This window comes from Symphalangus syndactylus, chromosome 15 (assembly GCF_028878055.3).
Source record: "Symphalangus syndactylus isolate Jambi chromosome 15, NHGRI_mSymSyn1-v2.1_pri, whole genome shotgun sequence".
NCBI classification, from domain to species: domain Eukaryota; kingdom Metazoa; phylum Chordata; class Mammalia; order Primates; family Hylobatidae; genus Symphalangus; species Symphalangus syndactylus.
The window spans coordinates 86,112,102-86,133,071 of record NC_072437.2 but is presented as its reverse complement, the minus strand read 5'-3'; the positions used below and the strand labels follow the sequence as shown (position 1 = coordinate 86,133,071).

General features: G+C 37.7%; 2 protein-coding genes across 6 annotated transcripts in view; one reads left to right on the top strand and one right to left on the bottom strand.

Annotated features, from left to right (window-relative positions):
- The window catches only part of LPAR6 (lysophosphatidic acid receptor 6), a 58,196-nt gene extending 40,996 nt beyond the window's left edge, over positions 1-17,200 (top strand). The window contains exons 4-8 of one of the 3 annotated variants that reach the window (XR_010116041.1): positions 9,101-9,195; positions 11,583-11,741; positions 12,995-13,083; positions 15,179-15,372; positions 16,959-17,200. The gene's annotated coding sequence lies outside the window, so the exon portion shown is untranslated. The remainder of the gene's footprint in view (positions 1-9,100; positions 9,196-11,582; positions 11,742-12,994; positions 13,084-15,178; positions 15,373-16,958) is intronic. The other 2 variants (XR_010116040.1, XR_008651413.2) reach the window with 2 other exon arrangements.
- The window catches only part of RB1 (RB transcriptional corepressor 1), a 183,806-nt gene that overhangs the window by 72,483 nt on the left and 90,353 nt on the right, over positions 1-20,970 (bottom strand). The window lies entirely within an intron of this gene.

Here is a 20,970-nt window from a genome sequence, read left to right as displayed (position 1 = left end):
ATTATTGCCCCACTCTCTGTATCTGCTACTTTGAGCTTGGGGGTTCTCTAAGACTCCCACTTCCACCAGTCCCCTTTCCTGGGGGTGTTGTGTGCTGTGGTTTTCTCTACTTTATTGTATCCACAATACACTGTTATTTTTTATACTAAAAAAAAAGAATCAACTCCTCCACTTCCCTCCACAGTTTTTCTGCTTCACAGTCTGAGTACTGCTGGGTTTCACTCCCCTGTGATATGTGTCTTTTTTGTCACTTCTGTAGGGTTTGTGGGGAGAAAGGAGGTAGAAGTGTGTGGTCAGTCTGCTATTCCGATACGCTGAGTTCCATTATCTCATTATAAATGAGAAATAGTTTCATTTTTAAAAGCAATTGCACAGTCCAAGTTACACAAAAAGTCTTACTACTTAAGCTTTTTTACTGCTGCTAAAAAATAAAGTGTTTTTACATCAAAACACAGGAGATCTTTAAATTACTAACAACATAACCTTCAATTTAATTTTCTTTTAAAACTGATAATTTTCCAATTAATTTTACCAATTATTGTTAGCTCATATTTTAATAGGACATAAAACCTATGAAACATAGGTTTTATATATAAAAAAGGTAAAAAGGTTTTATATATAGTACTTTATGAACAGAAGCAGTTTATTTAAATAAAAATGAATACTACTTAAGACTTAGCTCTAAAAAATTATACCATTTGATTTATATGTCATATAGGTAATTTTTGCTAATGGCCAAAATTATTGGACAAAAATTACTATACTTTATGTTGTGATCTCATAAGACTTCCTGAGATGAAAAAGACTGAAACACACGATTCAATATAATCTTAGCTACCTAAAACAAGGGGAAAAATGGACCTGCATTTAAAGAAAAACAAAGCAAAGGACACACATAAGTTTCTGTAGGCCAAGAGTAGTGGCTCATGACTAATCCCAGCACTTTGGGAAGCCAAAGCAATAGGATCACTTGAGTCTAGGAGTTTGAGACCAGCCTGGGCAACAGCAAGACCCCGTCTCTACAAAGAATAAAAAAATTAGCTGGGTGTGTTGGCTCACACCTGTAGTCACATCTACTAGGGAGGCTGAGGTGGGAGGATCACTTGAGCCCAAGAGTTCAAGGCTTCAGTGAGCTATGATTGTGTCATTGCACTCCAGCCTGGAAAAACAGAGTGAGACTCGTCTGTTAAAAAAAAAAAAAAAAAAAAAAAAGGTTTTCTTTTCTTTTTTTTTTTTTTTTTTCTTGAGATGGAGTCTTGCTCTGTCGCCCAGGCTGGAGTGCAGTGGCGCAATGTCGGCTCACTGCAAGCTGCGCCTCCCGGGTTCACGCCATTCTCCTGCCTCAGCCTCTCCGAGTAGCTGGTACTACAGGCGCCCGCCACCACGCCCGGCTAATTTTTTTGTATTTTTAGTAGAGACGGGGTTTCGCCGTGGTCTCGATCTCCTGACCTCATCATCCGCCCGCCTCGGCCTCCCAAAGTGCTGGGATTACAAGCGTGAGCCACAGCGCCCGGCCAAAAAAGGTTTTCTACAAGGGATTTCTTTACCACTCTCCATCCCTTCCCTAGGCCATTTGTTCTTCACTGGAACTGAAATGTGCAAAAGTTTATTTTCAGAAGACTCCATTAAAATATGTGGGTTCAACTAAATCAGATGCCAATCTAAAAGTGTATACTATTAAAGGTGCCCAATATTCGTATGAAAAAGATAATGCAAAAAAATTATATTTTCAAGAACAGATAGTAAGTTCAGTATTGGATTAGGGTATCCTATATTCATTTTTGTTTATGACTCATGTAAAAGACAAGTAATTTCACTTCTCCACCTTTTTCATCTTAATGTTTAAAAGAAAAAAAACTAAATGATAAAACCTAATATAAAAACTATCATTACTTAATATGTAAGTTTAAAAACTTTTAGACAATTAAATTATCTTAAAATAAAAAAAGGGCATAATGATAAAACGACCAGACTTAAAAGATAGCAAGACAGATTTATGTTAGTCTTTGAAGAATTCTTAATGAATATAATCAAAATCTTAAAGATAAATTTGTTGTTATCTTTAGTGGAGATAAGAAACACAGAAACTTAACCAAAGCCAGGCAGAGACACAACCAAAAAAGAGAATTTTAGACCAATATCCTTGATGAACATTGATGCAAAAATCCTCAATAAAATACTGGCAAACCAAATCCAGCAGCACATCAAAAAGCTTATACACCATGATCAAGTGGGCTTCATCCCTGGGTTGCAAGGCTGGTTCAACATACGCAAATCAATAAATGTAATCCAGCATATAAACAGAACCAAAGACAAAAACCACATGATTAACTCAATAGATGCAGAAAAGGCCTTTGACAAAATTCAACAACCCTTCATGCTAAAAACTCTCAATAAATTAGGTATTGATGGGACGTATCTCAAAATAATAAGAGCTATATACGACAAACCCACAGCCAATATCATACTGAATGGGCAAAAACTGGAAGCATTCCCTCTGAAAACTGGCACAAGACAGGGATGCCCTCTCTCACCGCTCCTATTCAACATAGTGCTGGAAGTTCTGGCCAGAGCAATCAGGCAGGAGAAGGAAATAAAGGGTATTCAATTAGGAAAAGAGGAAGTCAAACTGTCCCTGTTTGCAGATGACATGATTGTATATCTAGAAAATCCCATTGTCTCAGCCCAAAATCTCCTTAAGCTGATTAGCAACTTCAGCAAAGTCTCAGGATACAAAATCAATGTACAAAAATCACAAGCATTCTTGTACACCAATCACAGACAAACAGAGAGCCAAATCATGAGTGAACTCCCATTCACAATTGCTTCAAAGAGAATAAAATACCTAGGAATCCAACTTACAAGGGATGTGAAGGACCTCTTCAAGGAGAACTACAAACCACTGCTCAATGAAATAAAAGAGGATACAAACAAATGGAAGAACACTCCATGCTCATGGGTTGGAAGAATCAATATCGTGAAAATGGCCATACTGCCCAAAGTAATTTACAGATTCAATGCCATCCCCATCAAGCTACCAATGACCTTCTTCACAGAATTGAAAAAAACTACTTTAAAGTTCATATGGAACCAAAAAAGAGCCCACATCGCCAAGTCAATCCTAAGCCAAAAGAACAAAGCTGGAGGCATCATGCTACCTGACTTCAAACTATACTACAAGGCTACAGTAACCAAAACAGCATGGTACTGGTACCACAACAGAGATATAATCAATGGAACAGAACAGAGCCCTCAGAAATAATGCCGCATAGCTACAACTATCTGATCTTTGACAAACCTGACAAAAACAAGAAATGGGGAAAGGATTCCCTATTTAATAAATGGTGCTGGGAAAACTGGCTAGCCATATGTAGAAAGCTGAAACTGGATCCTTTCCTTACACCTTATACAAAAATTAATTCAAGATGGATTAAAGACTTAAATGTTAGACCTAAAACCATTAAAATCCTACAAGAAAACCTAGGCAATACCATTCAGGACATAGGCGTGGGCAAGGACTTCATGTCTAAAACACCAAAAGCAATGGCAACAAAAGCCAAAATTGACAAATGGGATCTAATTAAACTAAAGAGCTTCTGCACAGCAAAAGAAACTACCATCAGAGTGAACAGGCAACCTACAGAATGGGAGAAAATTTTTGCAACCTACTCATCTGACAAAGGGCTAATATCCAGAATCTACAATGAACTCAAACAAATTTACAAGAAAAAAACAAACAACCCCATCAAAAAGTGGGCAAAGGACATGAACAGACACTTCTCAAAAGAAGACATTTATGCAGCCAAAAAACACATGAAGAAATGCTCATCATCACTGGCCATCAGAGAAATGCAAATCAAAACCACAGTGAGATACCATCTCACACCAGTTAGAATGGCCATCATTAAAAAAGCAGGAAACAACAGGTGCTGGAGAGGATGTGGAGAAATAGGAACACTTTTACACTGCTGGTGGGACTGTAAACTAGTTCAACCATTGTGGAAGTCAGTGTGGCGATTCCTCAGGGATCTCGAACTAGAAATACCATTTGACCCAGCCATCCCATTACTGGGTATATACCCAAAGGTCTGTAAATCATGCTGCTATAAAGACACATGCACACGTATGTTTATTGCGGCACTATTCACAATAGCAAAGAGTTGGAACCAACCCAAGTGTCCAACAACGATAGACTGGATTAAGAAAATGTGGCACATATACACCATGGAATACTATGCAGCCATAAAAAATGATGAGTTCGTGTCCTTTGTAGGGACATGGATGAAACTGGAAAACATCATTCTCAGTAAACTCGCAAGGACGGCCGGGCGCAGTGGGTCACGCTTGTAATCCCAGCACTTTGGGAGGCCGAGGCGGGCGGATCACGAGGTCAGGAGATCGAGACCACGGTGAAACCCCGTCTCTACTAAAAATACAAAAAAATTAGCCGGGCGTGGTGGCGGGCGCCTGTAGTCCCAGCTACTCGGAGAGGCTGAGGCAGGAGAATGGCGTGAACCCAGGAGGCGGAGCTTGCAGTGAGCCGAGATTGTGCCACTGCACTCCAGCCTGGGCGACAGAGCAAGACTCCGTCTCAAAAAAAAAAAAAAAAAAAAAAACTATCGCAAGGACAAAAAACCAAACACCGCATGTTCTCACTCATAGGTGGGAATTGAACAATGAGAACTCATGGACACAGGAAGGGGAACATCACATTCCGGGGACTGTTGTGGGGTGGGGGGAGGGGGGAGGGACAGCATTAGGAGATATACCTAATGCTAAATGATGAGTTAATGGGTGCAGGAAATCAACATGGCACATGGATACATATGTAACAAACCTGCACATTGTGCACATGTACCCTAAAACCTAAAGTATAATAAATAAATAAATAAATAAATAAATAAATAAACACTAAAACTTAGCAAAGTAAGAAAAGTCTTTTTTGAAAAGGCTAAGAAACAAATCCAGCTGTTTCCTATTCTACATTTCCTTATCATGTTCTAAATCTAGGACTTACAGGAAGACACCAAAAATACCTTTGATATTTGGCCATTTCTGAGAAAAGCTGAAAATATGAAGAACCAATTAAGTAAATTAGTAACAACACCAAGGACCACAAATGTGTATGTTGAAACAGACTGGGTCGTGACAGTTCAGAGTTTTTAAAACATGCTATAAATATTTGGAAAAATGAAATGCCAAAAAGTTGTTCTATTTTATAATTAAAGTAAGCTTAGATGACTGAAGAACAATTTCCTTAGAGTAGTTCTAAAATTTTAGTAAACTCAATAATTAATAACCACCTTTTATTTTGCTGCAGAAATTCAGAAGCCACACTAATTAGGATCGATTTCTCCTATTTCTCTTCTTTGTTTCTTGCATATCCAGAATTCTAGAGCCCTTCCTCACAATTCCAGTTAAGCTATGACTGTAAGTTTACAAACTGAAAATTCTAAAACTAATTCAAGTAATTATCTAACATCATGACTCTTTATAAAATTCTCTGAATAAGAGTATATGTGCTTCTACCCCACAGGTTAAGTACAGAGAATATGTCCTAGCTATTCTTCTACCATTGCTACTTCCCTTCTTGTTTGTACTTGAATAGTGAACTAACACCACCCTCAGGGTAATTACTGACATGATTCATAACTAAAGCAATATAACAAATTCCAACTGTAATATAACAGTGAACACTGCCCATACTTAACAATGCTGGAGTCCCATGATGCCTTTTCCCCCTGAACTTTTTCCATTTTGAGAAGGTGATGGGGGAGGAGGGGTGCCTCAAGAGAAGAGAAAAATTCTCTGTACTTAGAGTAAGCCAAGATAAACAGGTTAATACTGTGTAACTCTATCCTCGGTTCTCTGTTCTTATGAAATCATTGCATAGTAGAGGAAAAGGAATGAAGGGTACTAACAATTAATTGTTACGTTTCTAATTACTATTCTCATAAATGCTCATTTATTCCTCATAACAACTCTGAAAGTTATCCCTATTTTACATACAAGGAAACCTGAGATACAGAGACATAATTTGCTCAGAACCACACCAAAGCAAGTTACATGACATCTCTGGACCTCAGGTCTCTTTATCTGTAAAATAGGGATAGCAATGTTTACACTTCCAGGCTTCTGTGAATATTAAGTAAGATCCGCTAATTCAAAGTCCAGGCCCTTTTTGCCATAGCATAGTAACACTCACAAACACAAAAATACAAACACAGATAAAACATGAGCAAATAAACTAATCATGACAATGCACATACCAAACAGTAAACTACTATACACTAAGAGGCAACATAGAGGCTAAAAGTATAGTCTCTGGAACCAGATAGCCTGAGTTAAAATTCTGGCTCTGTCACCAACCAGTTTTGTGGACAAGGGAAAGTTTCTCCATCTGTGAAACAGTGATGAGAGAATCTATTTCATAGAGTTGTGAGAAGTTATGAGTTAATACACTGAAGCACTTTTAACAGTACCTATAATAGGACATATGCAAAAACATTACCTATTATTACTTCTACATTGAAATGTCACACATATAAATGAGAGTTATTTTGATGCTGGTCTATATAAATTACCAAACAAACTTCCAAAGAAGTAAGCAAGTGATGAGTACTACTTCCTAAACTAAGTTTCTATGAGCTACCTACAGGACATTCCTGAGTTGTTAGATTTTTGTTTGTTTTTTATTTTTGGACATCCTTGAATTTCTTAGTCCCTTTTGCCAATTAATGAACAAAGAGAACGGGTAATGTGTATGATATGGATGGTGTGGTGGGGAGGAGTGACATGAATAGACAAGTTATGAATATTTCTCTACAGTAAACTGGCATTTTTTCATGTGTCAGAGTGTTTTAAAATTAAAGCAGGGGATAGATACATAGAGAAAAGAATAGACTTAGGGATCAGACATAGGACTCAGGTAGTATAAGTTACTTTAGCACAGGTTTAGAAATGAAAATGATTTTATGTTTAAAATCATAAACAGATCTGGATGAAGAACTCAGGCTTACATAAGCATTTAACACAGAATACCTGCATTGATTTATAAGTTATCTCAGTTTCTTTCGATTTTCTTATTGTTGCCCTTTTTAACATATGAGGACCCACATGAAAACCCATTTAATGCCTTATTAATCCTTTACAATGATGAAGAAAGAGAGTTATTTTATTACATTGAGCTTATATTCCTAGATCTTTAAGCAATCATCTAATTACATTTCATATGTAGCATATCCTTGCTACATTTCAGCGGATGATTATTCATATGAGTTAAATTACTATCCTTTTTTTGTTTGTATTCTTTCTGCTTATCTATCTTAAAATTTTTGTAGATTATTAGTTCACCAGCAGAAAAATAATGTCACTATAAAATATTTATTCCTAAGATATTGCCTTCTTTTATTTTCCCTTCTTTGTCGTTACATTTTTTCATTCGTATAGAAGATGACTTTAGGCATACCTGGAATCTTTTACTAAAAACAGAGAAAGAGTAAAACAACAACAAAAACCTCAGGTCTAATGTTTCAGTCTACGAAAACAATCTAGATGTCCATTTCACCTCATACTCACCCCTTCCCTTGAAAGTTCATCCAAATACCTAATTTCAACCTAAATTATTGTGGATTCTGAAAACACTTAGAGTAAAGTCTCATTTCTAGGAGGTGCATGAATGAAACATATATGCATATTAGCATTTACTTTTATAATATAGTTTGCTAATTTTTGTAAAGTCTTCTTTTAATCCTTCTTCCTGAGGAATAAATCAGACCAATAGTCACAGTGCACTGCACAAAGGAGCTAGTCAACAAATGTTACTTTTCCCTTTCTTGTTACTTATTAGCTCCTAGGCAAAACACTTCCCTTCTTACTCAGGATAAAAAATACACATACATATTATGCTTTCACTTAGAATAAAATTAACTTACTATTTATATTGCTCCCTTTATACTGTCCCATATGCCTGACTATATATTATAGAGGTAATAAAAACAGCATGAATGATTCCACAGAAATAATATAGTACAGTGACAGAGACCTTTACTAGAAACCAGTATGGAATCTGGAATCAAACCAATATGAGTTCAAATGCCAACTGAGTGACCTTAGACAAATTACTTAAAGAGAGCTGATGATCTGTTCTAGGGAAGTGTAATGACGTATATTAAAATAATAATATAATAAATATGAGAGACAGCTTTAAAAAAATTACAAGACTATCAAACTATTGAGAAAGAAAAGGAGAAAATGCTCAGTATTTAAGCCCAGATGATTTGAAAAGTAATGGAAAAATAGACATAGTGGGAAGCAAAGTTGCATTTAGAACAAGCTAAATCATTTCAGTTTTGAATAATGAAGTCAAGTCTCCTAAATCATTTGAGAAACTAGTATTTAGCTATGGAAGTCAAGGGCAAAGCTATATTAGGAATACATTGGGTCAGAGTGAGAAAGGTTAAAGCTTTATCTATGTTTTCAGAATTGAATTTTTTTAAATTAAAATAAAATGTTTCCTCTTTCTCACAAAGAAAAGCAAATACATGGTTATTTTAGGTAATTCATGAGAAGCTTTTAAAAATATAGCATAATTACTTTATCATTATATTAGCATGGCTGTTGTGTAAAAGTATATATGGCATCATACTGCTTCATTGTCCTGATCCATGCTTTTAAAAAGTGTTAAGTGTGGCTTAATCATTATCTTACAATTCACTTGCCTTCCTGAGTTGTAGCTCTCAGCAAAATATAACTTAAAACAAATAATGTCTAATGGTAAATACTTAAAATACTTCTGCAAAGTGCACCAAAGGTTAATGACCCACCATACAAACATACAACAGATATCCTTTTTGGTTTTTTGAGAGCCACAGACTGTTCTCCCTTTTGTGTTTGCTTCCCGTCATTTTGACATTTCAAAAGAATACCAAAAAAGCTTAAAATTTTATTTATAAGTTTGTCAATAAATCAGGACTCTAAAACTATGGGCTATTCATTACAAATTGTACTCACACATAAAATGACTCTCGATTTAAATTTGAAAAAATAATTTGAAAGATATATTTTAAATATTTTCTCTTTTTTTTTATTATACTTTAAGTTCTAGGATACACGTGCAGAACGTGCAGGTTTGCTACATAGGTATACGCGTGCCATGATGGTTTGCTACACCCATCAACTCATCATCTACATTAGGTATTTCTCCTAATGCTATCCCTCCCTTAGACCCGCACCCCCTGACAGGCCCTGGTGTGTGATGTTCCCCTCCATGTGTCCATGTGTTCTCACTGTTCAGTTTTAACTTATGAGTGAAAACGTGTTGTTTGGTTTTCTCTTCCTGTGTTAGTTTGCTGAGAATGATGGTTTCCAGCTTCATCCATGTCCCTGCAAAGGACACGAACTCATCCTTTTTATGGCTGCATAGTGTTCCATGGTGTATATGTGCCACATTTTCTTTATCCAGTCTACCACTGATGGGCATTTGGGTTGGTTTCAAGTCTTTGCTATTGTGAATAGTGCTGCAATAAACATATGTGTGCATGTTCTTTTTAGTAGAATGATTTATAGTCCTTTGGGTATATACTCAGTAATGGGATTACTAGGTCAAATGTTATTTCTGGCTCTAGATCCTTGAGGAATCGCCACACTGTCTTCCACAATGGTTGAACTAATTTACACTGCCACCAACAGTGTAAAACTGTTCCTATTACTCCATAGCCTCTCCAGCATCTGTTGTTTCCTGACTTTTTAATGATCACCATTCTAACTGGCATGAGATGGTATGTCACTATGGTTTTGATTTGCATTTCTCTAATGACCAGTGATGATGAGCTTTTTTTCATATGTTTGTTGGCCACATAAATATCTTCTTTCGAGAAGCGTCTGTTCATATCCTTCACCCACTTTTTGATAGGGTTGTTTGTTTTCCTGTAAATTTAAGTTCCTTGTAGATTCTAGACTTTAGCCCTTTGTCAGATGGATAGATTGCAAAAATTTTCTCCCATTCTGTAGGTTGCCTGTTCACTCTGAAGATAGTTTCTTTTGCTGTGCAGAAGCTCTTTAGTTTAATTAGATCCCATTTGTCAATTTTGGCTTTTGTTGCCATTGCTTTTGGTGTTTTAGTCATGAAGTCTTTGCCCATGCCTATGTCCTGAATGGTATTGCCTAGGATTTCTTCTAGGGTTTTTATGGTTTTAGGTCTTATGTTTAAGTCTTTAATCCATTTTGAGTTAATTTTTGTATATGGTGTAAGGAAGGGGTCCAGTTTCAGTTTTCTGCATATGGCTAGCCAGTTTTCCCAATATAATTTATTAAATAGGGAATCCTTTCCCCATTGCTTGTTTTTGTCAGGTTTGTCAAAGATCAGATGGTTGTAGATGTGTGGCATTATTTCTGAGGTCTCTGTTCTGTTCCGTTGGTTTATTTATCTGTTTTGGTACCAGTACCATGCTGTTTACATTATTGTGGCCTTGTAGTATAGTTTGAAGTCAGGTAGCGTGATGCCTCCAGCTTTGTTCTTTTTGCTTAGGATTGTCTTGGCTATATGGGCTTTTTTTAGGTTCCATATAAAATTTAAAGTAGTTTTTTCCAATTCTGTGAAGAAAGCCAAAGGTAGCTTGATGGGGATAGCATTGAATCTATAAATCACTGTGGGCAGTATGGCATTTTCATGCTATAATTCTTCCTATCCATGAGCATGGAATCTTTTGCCATTTGTTTGTGTCCTCTCTTATTTCCTTGAGCAGTGGCTGCTCTTAATATTTTTTCCTTCATTTCAACCTTGGTGAATCTGACGATTATATGTCCTGGGGTTGCTCTTCTCGAGGAGTATTTTTGTGGTGTTCTCTGTATTTCCTGAATTTGAATGTTGGCCTGTTTTGTTGGGTTGGGGATGTTCTCCTGGATAATATCCTGTAGAGTGTTTTCTAACTTGGTTCCACTCTCCCTGTCACTTACAGGTACACCAATCAAACATAGGTTTGGTCTTTTCACATAGTCCCCTATTTCTTGGAGGCTTTGTTCATTCTTTTTCATTCTTTTTTCTCTAATCTTGTCGTCACACTTTATTTCATTAAGTTGATCTTCAATCTCTGATATCCTTTTTTTCTGCTTGATCGATTCAGCTATTGGTACTTGTGTATGCTTCACAAAGTCCTCATGCTGTGTTTTTTCAGTTCCATCAGGTCATTTATGTTCTTCTCTAAACTAGTTATTCTAGTTAGCAATTCCTCTAACCTTTTTTCAAAGTTCTTAGCTTCCTTGCATTGGGTTAGAACATGCTCCTTTAGCTAGGAGGAGTTTGTTATTACACACCTTCTGAAGCCTACTTCTGTCAATTCGTCAAACTCCCCTTGCTGGGGAGGAGTTGTCATTCTTTGGAAGAGAAAAGGCACTCTGGTTTTTGGAATTTTCAGCCTTTTTGTGCTGGTTTTTCCTCATCTTCATGGATTTATCTACCTTTGGTCTTTGATGTTGGTGACTTTCAAATGGGGTTTCTGTGTGGACGTCCTTTTTGTTGATGTTGATGCTATTCATTTCTGTTTGTTAGTCCTCCTTCTAACAGTCAGGCCCCTCTGCTGCAGGTGTGCTGGAGTTTGCTGGAGGTCCACTCCAGACCCTGTTTGCCTGGATATCACCAGCGGAGGTTGCAGAAGAGCAAAGATTGCTGCCTGTTCCTTCCTCTGGAAGCTTCGTCCCAGAGGGGCATCCACCAGATGGCAGCTGGAGCTCTCCTGTATGAGGTGTCTGTTGATTCCTGCCGGAGGTGTATCCCAGTCAGGAGGCACGGGGGTCAGGGACCCACTTGAGGAGACAGTCTGTCCCTTAGCAGAGCTTGAGCACTGTGCTGGGAGATCTGCTGCTCTCTTCAGAGCCAGCAGGCAGGAACATTTAAGTCTGCTGAAGATGTGCCCACAGCTGCCCCTTCCCCCAGGTGCTCTGTCCCAGGGAGATGGGAGTTTTATCTATAGGCCCCTGACTGGGGCTGCTGCCTTTCTTTCAGAGATGCCCTGCCCAGAGAGGAGGAATCTAGAAAGGCAGTCTGGCTACAGTGGCTTTAGGGAGCTGCAGTAGGCTCTGCTCAGTTCGAACTTCCTGGTGGCTTTGTTTACACTGTGAGGGGAAAACTCAAGCCTCAATAATGGGGGATGCCCCTCCCCCTACCTAGCTCTAGCATCCCAGGTCAACCTCATAGTGCTGTGATGGCAGCGAGAATTTCAAGCCAGTGGATCTTAGCTTGCTTGGCTCCATGGGGGTGGGATCCACTGAGGTAGACCACTTGGCTCCCTGGCTTCAGCCCCCTTTCCAGGGGATTGAATGGTTCTGTCTCGCTGTTGTTCCAGGCACCACTGGAGTATGAAAGAAAACTCCTACAGCTAGCTTGGTGTCTGCCCAAACAGCCACCCAGTTTTGTGCTTGAAACCCATGGCCCTAGTGGTGTAGGCACCCGAGGGAATCTCCTGGTCTGTGGGTTGCGAAGACTATGGGAAAAGCATAGTATTTGGGCCGGAATGCAATGTTCCTCACGACACAGTCTGTCACAGCTTCCCTTGGGTGGGGGAGGGAGTTCCCCAACCCCTTGTGCTTCCCGGGTAAGGTGATGCCCCATCCTGCTTCAGCTTGCCCTCCGTGGGCTGCATGATCTGTCTAACCAGTCCCAACGAGATGAGCCAGGTACCTCAGTTGGAAATGGAGAAATCACCTGCCTTCTGGGTTGATCTGGCTGGCAGCTGCAGACTGGAGCTGTTCCTATTCGGCTATCTTGCCAGCCCATCCTAAATATTTTCTTATGTAAAAGTATGTTGGCCAAGTACTTGTGTAACTGAATGAAGAAATTTGCTAATATTTGGTGACCACAGAAAAAGAGTATGACAGAATCCAATTAGTAAGTCAGCTACATTTGACACATTTAAAGGAGACTCAATGTTTATGTGACTTACCAAAATTTAATACAAGAAAATAGTTAATAACTAGTACTTCTATGTTCTCCATATAGTAAGCACCCCTCTGAAACAGTATAATGCATCAGTCAGAAGACCTGATGCATTTAACACAAGGAAGCAGAAATGATACCCTAAATATTCTGTAAGTATACATATTTCATATTTATAAATAGTTCATCAATCACTAAGCCTTACATTTAGTAACCCTGCCAGCTCTGATGAAGAAACAGGGACCAGATTCGTTTAAACAACCACAAAATTGAAGAACATAAATAAAAGAATACTTTTTACACAATAAATAACAGGCAGTACAGAACAGCAATCCCTGGGAGAAGGAAAACAAATGGTGAGCCTCATTATTGCCACAGCTTACTGCCTGGGGACAGTTTATGGTCCACAGTCCAGAGATGAGAATCTGGAATGCAGGCCAGTGGTCCCCCAGTTGAAGAAACAGAGTTAAGAAATGGGAGATGCCAAGGCAAACTAAAATTAGCAGGACAGAATACTAGAGAGAAGAAAGCTACAAAAAGAGAATTCCAGAGGTCTGCAGAGGGTTAAGCTTGAGTCTTTAGCTGAGTACTGATCAGTGCATGGATGTGAGGATACTACTCAAAACCAGGGAAGAACCATGGGAAGGAGTAGAATCCTTCCAGGAGCTGACACAGGGTCAGGAAGAGTTCTGCTTTCCACTAGCCAGAGTGGAAAAACCTTGTCATATATGGGACATTCAGTAAAGTACTCAGAAGAGCAATGCCTGGATAGTGAAGGAAAATCAGCTATTGATTAAAGGCTGCTCTGACTGTGTCCAAAAACAAAAACCAGATAAATAAATAAATGAAGCCTTAAAAAAGTCAAATTATTTCCAGATAATTTAATTGTGTTCCAAAACACAGGTCAAAATAGTGAAAGGAATACAAAAATATCCAGGACCCAGTAAAGCAAAATTCACAATATCTGGCACCTAACAAAAAAATCACCAAGCAGACAAAAAAGCAGAAACATACGATTCTTTAAAAAAAAAAAAAAAAAAAAAAAGAGAGAGAGAGAGAGAACTATCAGTCAAGAGAAACAGACCTAAAAAGACATAGGTACTAGACTTAGTAGACAGGGACATTTAATAAGTTATAATACCTATATCCCATATGTTCAAGAAGGTAAAGAAAAGCATAAACATAATAAAAGTAGATATGGAAGATATAAAAAGGACCCAAATCAAATTTCTAGAAATGAAAAATATAGTAAGACTAAAAATACAATAAATGAGATTAATAGCAGATTAGATACCTCAGAAGAAAAAAATTAATAAACTTGAAGTCATAGCTTTAGAAGGTATTCAACATGAAATACAGAAAGAAAAACCTGCAGGAAAAAGATACAGCAAAAAAAGAACAAGGCCAGGCGTGGTGGCTCATGCTTGTAATCCCAGCACTTTGGGAGGCCAAGGTGGGTGGGTCACCTGAGATCAGGAGTTCGAGACCAGCCTGGCCAACATGGCGAAGCCCCATCTCTACTAAAAATACAAAAATTAGCCAGGCATGGTGGCATGTGCCTTTAGTCCCAGTCACTCGGGAGGCTGAGGCAGGAGAATCGCTTGAACCTGGGAGGCAGAGGTTGCAGTGAGTTGAGATCATGCCACTGCACTCCAGCCTGGGCAAAAGAGCGAGGCTCCATCTCAAAAAAAAGAAAAAAAGAAACAAGGCAAACCAGAAGACAGTAGAGCAATATTTTTAAAGCACTCAAAGAAAAAACAAAAAGACTGTCAACCTAGAATTCAATACCCAGCAAAAGACCTTTTAAAAATAAAGGTAAAATGTTTTTTTCCAGATATAAAAGCTGGAAGAATTCATCACTAGTAGACATGCACACAAGATATGTTTTTTGTTGGCTGGGTGCGGGGGTTCACACCTGTAATCCCAGCACTTTGGGAGGCCGAGGCAGGCAAATCACGAGGTCAGGAGTTTGAGACCAGCCTGATCAACATGGTGAAACCCTGTCTCTACTAAAAATACAAAAATTAGCCAGGCATGGTGGCATGTGCCTGTAATCCCAGCTACTCAGGAGGCTGAGGCAGGAGAATAGCTTGAACCCGGGAGGTGGAGGTTGCAGTGAGCCAAGATTGCGCCACTGCACTCCAGCCTGGGTGACAGAGAGAGACTCCATCTCAAAAAGAAAAAAAAATAGAAATGCCTTTTGTTTGTTTTATAAGAATAGAGACAGAGTTTTGCTTTGTTGCCTAGGCTTGTTTTGAACTCCTGGCTTCAAGAGATCCTCCCACCTCAGCCCCGCTAAGTGTTGGGATTACAGGTATCAGCCACTGCCCCTGGCCAAGAAATGTCAAAAAAAAAAAAAAAAAAAAAAAAAAAAAGTTTTACAGTCAGAAGGAAAACAAAAGGAATCTGGATCTACACAAGGAAGGAAGAGTACTGGAAAGGTAAATATGTAATCAAATAAAAATATCTTTTTTCTCTTGTTTTGAACTCTCTTTAAGAGATAATTAGTTTAAAACAAAAGTTATCTATGTATTGTAGAGCTTATAACTTCCGTTGAAGCAAAATGTATGACAACAACAGCCCAAAGGTTGGAAAAGGGAAAATGGAAATATACTATTCTAAGATTCTTATACTATATGTGAAGTAATGTAATACTATTTAAAGACTATGAAAGATTAAAGATGCATATATAAATCAAAAAACACCAATTACAAAATAAAACAAAGAAGTATAGACAGTAAGCCTACAAAGAAGATAAAACAGAGTTTTAAAAATTCAATCCAAAAGAAGGCCGAAAAAGAGGAAAGGGAGGAAAAGGAGATGAGAAAAATAGAAAATGAATAATAAGATGGAGAATTTAAACCCAACCATATCAATAGTCACATTAAATTTAAATCTAAACATCCCAATTAAAAGGCAGATATTGTTAGACGAGATTTAAGAAAGCAACACCCAACTATATGCTGCCTATAAGAAAATCACTTCTTTAAGAATAAAGACACATATAAGTTAAATAAAGAATGGGGAAAATATCCCATGTTAATATTAATGAAAAGAAAGCTGGAATGGCTTTACTAATATCAGGCACATGTAATTTTCAGAGCAAACAATATTACCAGGGATAAAGAGAGGGTCATTTTATAATGATTAAAGGGGTAAATTCATCAAAGGACATTACAAATCTAATGCTTTATGCACCTAAATTCTATATGTTAGACATTGGATTAGGTATTGAGAGAGAGATCTGTTTTTTTTTTAAGTGAGCCAGAAGTTTTGCTTTCAGGACCTCTCTAGCCCTCTGCCCCATTTAGTCCCACTTGTCTCCTGGTTACTCCCCTCAAGCATTGAAGATGTTAGTCTTTAGTTCAGTCACATTCCTCCTCGCTACATGTCCTGGACTCTTGCTCACTGTACTTTTTGGTTCCTTGACCAGGATCCTCATGCACTCCCAAGATCTGTTCTTAGAATACAGTAAACTACTCAGAAATGTTCTGTCTCCAGAAATTCTAAGGTGAAACAACTCTTTGACTACAACCTCCTACTCTTTCACTCTCATTATTACTCCCACTACACCTATTAAACTTCATTAAATTCATTAAGTTCAACTTCATTATTTAATGAATGAATTATTTAATGAAATATCCTGTTACTTTTTGTTTGTTTGTTTTGGGGTTGTTTGTTTTGTTTGTTTTTGAGGCAGGGTCTCCTTCTACCACACAGGTTGGAGTGCTGTGGTGCAATCACAGCTCACTGCAGCCTTAACATCCCAGGCTCAGGCAATTCTCCCAGTTCAGCCTCCCAAGTACCACAGGTGTGTGCCACCACACCTGGCTAATTTTAAAAATTATTTGTAGAGACAGGGTCTCCCTATGTTGCCAAGGCTGGTTTTGAACTCGGGCTCAAGCAATCCTCTCACCTTGGCTTCCCAAAGTGCTGGGATTACAGGTGTGAGACACTGCACCCTGCCAAATATCTTGTTTCTTAAAACCTCTACTTTCACTGTGAATCTCCTATCTTCTCTCTGCAGGTGAAAACTCCAAAGCTTAACATTCTAACCACTCTAGGGAGGGAGGATGGGAGGAAGAGAGCTGAGTGTGCACCAAGGAGCGGTAAGATGCCAGACTTGTGAGTGAAGAAGCATCTTGGAAGTGGACCCTATAGCTCCAGACACCTGCTGACACATAGTCAGAGACAAACCACCCAGTCAAGTTCTCCCCAAATTCCTGACCCAAAAAATCATAAGCAAAATAAAATATTTGTTTAAAGCCACTAATTTGTTATCTGGCAATAGAGAATACTTCTAATGGCTCTTTTCCATCAATATTTAAACCCTACCTTTCTCATTTAAAAAATATGTATATATTCCCCCACTTCACATACATCAAGCTGTATCTTTACTTCTGTTATATCTTTATTTCTCTTCACAGGCAAAACTTTTGGTAAAAGCCATCTATTATGACGGTGTCCACTTTATCTCTCATTCAGATCTCATCCTATCCCCACCTCTTCATTTAACAGTTCTTGTTGACTGTCACCAGTGACTTCATTGTTGCTAAAACTTTCCAGCTCTTATCTGAAAAGTCTGAGTGAGCAAGCACTCACTCAGACTTTGTAATGCTCTCTCTCTCCTTTTCCTTTTCTTCAATTTTTATTTTATTTTATTTATTTTTTTTTTTTTTTTGAGACAGAGTCTCGCTCTGTCACTGAGGCTGGAGTGCAGCGGCACAATCTTGGCTCACTCAACCTCCGCCTCCCGGGTGCAAGCGATTCTCATGCCTCAGCCTCCCAAGTAGCTGGAATTACAGGCATTCACCATCACACCCAGCTGATTTTTGTATTTTTAGTAGAGACAGGGTTTTGTCATGTTGGTCAGGCTAGTCTCGAACTCCTGGCCTCAAGTGATCCACCTGCCTCAGCCTCCCAAAGTGCTGGGATTACAGGCGGGAGCCATTGCACCTGGTCGGTCTCTCTATGATACCACTTCTCCTGATTTTCCTCTTATCTTCCTGGCTGTTCTATTTCAATCTCTTTTGTAGGCACAGGCTTCTCTTTTCTGTCCACCCTTTAAATGCTAGAGCTCCTCAGAATTCTATCTTTAGCCTCCTTCTCTTCTCATACTATATTCTTCCCTCAAGTGATCTTATCCCTTCTCCAAACTTCAGTTACTCAGCAAAACGTAAGGATTAATAGCTTTGGAGCCAGAAAGACCTGGGTTCAAATCATAGATTTTGCCATTTAGCTTGTGTGGTCTACGGCAAGTTATTAAACTTTTCTAAGCATTCATTTCCTGATCTAGGGTAAACTACTTCATGGATATTATGAAAATTAAATTTAAGAAGTGCTCACCAAAGTGCCTGGCACAAGATAAACTGTCAAAAAAGGGTGGCATTTTTTATTACACATGTGTGGCAGCTCTTAGATCCATAATCTCAGCCTAGATTTCTTTCCTAAGTTCCAGACACACATATCCAACTGCTACTTGACACCTCTATTGAAATGACCTATAATTACTTAAAACTCAATCAAATGAAATTCATCTTCCCAAGCAAACCTCATTCAATCCTAGGTATCTTATTTTAATGAATGACACTACTATCCACTTAAGTTATACAAGCCAGAAACCTGCATGTCATCATAAGTTGACTCCTCTCTGTCCTTTACCCTTATGTAATTAACTGCTACATTTTATAATACAATGTCAGATATTGTTTTAAGTACTTTACATGAATTTAACATGAGATATGCACATATAGTAAAACAAAGTTTATAAATGACTAGTAAGTATATAGATAATAAACAATTTAAGACTAAATGAGGGAAGAATGACTATAGACTAGGATGATCAGGAAAGGCAAAATGGACCTTAAAATCTGGTCAAGAAGAAGGCAGAGGAAAGCATTTCAAGACTCAGGGATAGGCAAAAACAAACACGGCTGTGTGAGTGAAAGACAAGTCTGAGTGGGGAAGAGAATATAGGCAAGGGTTCTCAAACTTTTTGGACTCAAAACCCTTTTATATTCTTAAAATTACTAAGGACCCCAAAAGCTTTTGTTTGTGTGGGTTAAATCTATTAATATTTACTTTGTTAGTAATTAAAACTTAATTTAGTTAAAATTTAATTAAAACTGAGAAATTAAAAAAATTACATCCTATACAATTCACCTATTTAATGTGTACAATTCAATAGTTTTTAGTATATTCACAGAGATGATAAAAGTGTTATAAAATTGACTATAATAGTGAGTCAATTTTACAACATTTTCATTATCTCAAAAAGAAACACCATATTGTCTAGCCATCATCCTCGAAACACCTAGTCCTCCCCACCAGCTTTAGGCAACCAATAATCTACTTCCTATCTCTACTGAATTGTCTCTTGTGGACATTTTATATAAATGAATTTATACAATATGTAGTTTTCTGTGACTGGCTTTTTTCAACATCATGTTTTCAAGGTGGTTATATATTCTTCCATTAGGAAGCATAAAGTAGCTAATAGCTTTTTTATATTAAAGGATGTTGAGGGCTCAAAAAAACTTGAGAAAATTTAAAAATATTTACCTTAATAAACCCATTATGTTAACATAAATAATTTTTAATTAAAAATAACCATATTCTACAAAACAAAAAAGATAGAACAATAGCACTGTTTTATGATCTTCTGAATGTGTTTACTATCTGGCATAATAGAAAAGAGCCGAATTTTCCTATCTGCTTCTACATTTACTTTGTTGCAATATGCTGTTTAGGTTGAAGTATACAAAGAAAAATCTGGCCTCATATGGAAAGAGGAAGAGTACTTTAATACCCTTTTCAGATAATTATGGTTATTGTTTTCTGACACTACGCCAAAACTCAACAAGTCATAGTTTCTTAAAGATTAGTTGCAGGGTGGAACTGGAAACAATCTTATTGAACCGAAATAAATTTTTCGTATTTTAAGACCTTAAAATCCATTGGTTTATCTTGAACTTTTAATGAATCTCTTACCCATGAATGATTTTATAACGATGTATTTGGTCATTTGGAAATACTGTTTCACTGAATTATGTACCTCTTGTAAATATTTACAAATCTCTGTATACAATATTTTAAAAATCACATTCATTGATATCACCACCAATTTCATCAGAAAAGTATTTTATATATTAGGACTCTGTCAAGCTTTCAGTGGTGGATACAAGTTTCTAAAATTCTAATTTTTACTTGAAAACACAAAATTTATCATTGGCAACCTTTACTGTCAGTTGTTTTCTTTGAAGTGACAGGCTCACTTTGTTCACTTTCAAGAATCTACTACATACCCAAGCATGAATAAACACAATTGCTCATCAGTCTTACAAGTAACACATGTGTTTCACAAAAAGAGTGACGGGTTCAGTTCACAATTCAACCAATAAAATAAGTATTTTTCCTCAAGACAACTATCATACTTTGGTATGCAACTCTCTACATACTTCAATTTCATCACATTGAATATTAAAAAGACATACTCAAGAGTGGAGATTAAAAAAATATATATCATACAGGTCTGTAGCCTAGAAGCAACAGGCTATTTCTACCCTGATGTGTAGTAGGCTATACCACCTAGGTTTGTGTAAGCACACTCTATGATGTTCACACAATGACAAAATTGCCTAAATGAAGTGTTTCCTAGAATGTATCCCCATCATTTAGCAATGGCTAACCAAAGTTAACTTAAAGCTCCCATTCTAGTTTTTTTGTTTTTATTTTTTATTTTTTTGAGACAGAGTCTTGCTGTGTTGCCTCAGCCTCCCAAGTACCTAGGACCACAGGAACATGCCACCATGCCACCACACCTAGCTTTTTTTTTTTTTTTTTTTTTTTTTAGAGATGGAGTCTTGCTTTGTTGCCCAGGCTGGTCTTGAACTTCTGGGCTCAAATGATCCTCCCACCTCAGCCTCCCAAAATGCTGGGGTTACAGGTGTGCACCACACACCTGGCCTAAAGCTCCTATTCTATAAACCTGCATTTGGTTTCTTTGACCTTCTTTCTATGCTGGATAATTTTAGAATTGT